Source organism: Schistocerca americana, unplaced genomic scaffold, assembly GCF_021461395.2.
Source record: "Schistocerca americana isolate TAMUIC-IGC-003095 unplaced genomic scaffold, iqSchAmer2.1 HiC_scaffold_47, whole genome shotgun sequence".
Classification (NCBI taxonomy): domain Eukaryota; kingdom Metazoa; phylum Arthropoda; class Insecta; order Orthoptera; family Acrididae; genus Schistocerca; species Schistocerca americana.
Window position 1 is genome coordinate 1,382,501 of NW_025726203.1, and position 2,500 is coordinate 1,385,000.

The 2,500-nt window shown below is 56.6% G+C and overlaps 1 non-coding gene across 1 annotated transcript in view; it reads right to left on the reverse strand.

The window, feature by feature from the left end:
- The window catches only part of LOC124584072, a 1,910-nt gene extending 1,733 nt beyond the window's left edge, over positions 1-177 (reverse strand). Inside the window, exon 1 of the ribosomal RNA XR_006974486.1 lies at positions 1-177. This exon is cut by the window's left edge and continues 1,733 nt beyond it. This is a non-coding gene — a ribosomal RNA (small subunit ribosomal RNA).
- Between the last annotated feature and the right edge of the window lie 2,323 nt (positions 178-2,500).

A 2,500-nucleotide genomic window follows, 5' to 3' on the forward strand; every position in this document is an offset into this window, starting at 1 on the left:
TTTGCATGTATTAGCTCTAGAATTACCACAGTTATCCAAGTAACGTGGGTACGATCTAAGGAACCATAACTGATTTAATGAGCCATTCGCGGTTTCACCTTAATGCGGCTTGTACTGAGACATGCATGGCTTAATCTTTGAGACAAGCATATGACTACTGGCAGGATCAACCAGGGAGCTGCGTCAACTAGAGCTGAGCAGCCGGCCGCCCGGGAGTGTGTCCCGGGGGCCCACGCGAACACGCAAGCGTCCGCTCAATTATTCTGCAAACAGGAGGAGGCTGAGCTCCCCTGCACCATACACCTCGAAACCCTCTCAGGTCCCGGCGGCGCGCAGCGCCGTCCTAAGTACTTGGTCGGGTTCGAGAGAGGCGCAATCGCCCGGAGTTTGGCGAGTAGACGCTTTAGGTGCGACCACCCGTGCTCCCAACTGAGCTTGCCGCTGCCGACAGAGGCCCGGGAGCGTGCTGTCGTGGCATTGCCGGCGGGAGACAACACGCGCCACCTACGGTGACCGGCAGCTCCAACGCCAGCGCCACAGAAGGACAAAAGCCCCACTTGGGTGCCGAAGCGAACTCTCCCAGCACAGCGCACGCGCCAACACGTCCGCACAGCTGCGATACAAACCACCTGCGAGAACCGCAGAGGCGACCGAGCAGCAGACGGCGTCGCGGCGCCGAGCGCCAGGCGGCGGCGCATCCTCAGCGCACACAGTCCTCAATCGGACCAGCACACTGCAGATGTCCACCGCGCTTCGCACCGGGCCCGCGAGGACCTACTTTGGCCGCACGGCGCCGCGTGCAGGGTGCGCCGGCGCGCAGCTGCGCCGCCTGCCGCCTCCGTCGGCCGGCGCGCCTGCCACTGGCCGCCCCCACCAGCCGGCTGTAGCGCGTGCGCCCACGCACCGCGCGGCCAGCACGCCGGGAGGCCCCCCCTCACCGGCCGGGGACGGTCCCACCCAGCCACCGCCGCGTATCGCTTCACACCCAGATGCCATTCACGTTCGTGGGCATGGTGGGTATCGCTGGAACAACCGGTTGGTAGCTCAACCGATCGTCGCCATCACTGATTCACCTCTAGCGAGAACAACCGCACCACAACGGTTTACCAGTTGTTCATTTGCGTAACGTCACCAGCAAACGTAGGCGTCCATCGCCATTTGCAAATTCAACGATTGTTGCATGCCTGTGTCAGGTGTCACGACACACTATGTCTGCCCACATACACGCAACAACATGTGCACGCTTCGCGAACACGTGGAAGGTGGCCCCCGTACGTATGCGATGTCCATTGCGCGAACGACTGTCAACCGGCCTCTGTCGCATGTCGCAGATGTGGAACGCAGTGCACCATGCTATCACGGTGTGTGAGAAGAGACGACTACGTCTGACAACACGCGCCACTACATCAACAGACGGCTCATGCTGATCGCCATCCAGGGCATACCACACTGCAATCCAGCTCTTATAGGGAGACGACACGTAGCTGAGTGCACAACATTTGGACCGCATGGTTCGCCGTTGTTGGCGCAGTCGTTGTACGGTCACATGTACCACGATGTATCATTCAGTACATGAGGACCAATGTGCAGTACAGTGTGTGATTTGGACGTACAACATCAGCGGACAGTTGACACAGGCCGTACCACAGCGTAGGCTAAGTGCTTCGCCATGCGAATGCCAATGAACAACTGCAAATGCCAATGAACAACTGCAAATGCCAATGAACAACTGCAAAGGGCATTGAGCATGTACGTCCTGCTGCCATCCACATTACAGTGTATAGCTGCAAGGTGTTTAACATGAAGCGATACACTGCGGACCGGGCAGTGCGAGTAGCAAACTATGTTGCGGGGGTTGCAGTTAGGCAACACTACACTAATTTAACGCGTCGTATGACAATTACAGAGCAGGTTAAGGCCCAACATGTGTTGGGTTAAGGCCCAACGTGTGTTGGGTTAAGGCCCAACGTGTGTTGGGTTAAGGCCCAACGTGTGTTGGGTTAAGGCCCAACGTGTGTTGGGTTAAGGCCCAACGTGTGTTGGGTTAAGGCCCAACGTGTGTTGGGTTAAGGCCCAACGTGTGTTGGGTTAAGGCCCAACGTGTGTTGGGTTAAGGCCCAACGTGTGTTGGGTTAAGGCCCAACGTGTGTTGGGTTAAGGCCCAACGTGTGTTGGGTTAAGGCCCAACGTGTGTTGGGTTAAGGCCCAACGTGTGTTGGGTTAAGGCCCAACGTGTGTTGGGTTAAGGCCCAACGTGTGTTGGGTTACGGCGCAATATAGGTTACATTGCGGCGCAATATAGGTTACATTGCGGCGCAATATAGGTTACATTGCGGCGCAATATAGGTTACATTGCGGCGCAATATAGGTTACATTGCGGCGCAATATAGGTTACATTGCGGCGCAATATAGGTTACATTGAGGCGCAATATAGGTTACATTGAGGCGCAATATAGGTTACATTGAGGCGCAATATAGGTTACATTGAGGCGCAATATAG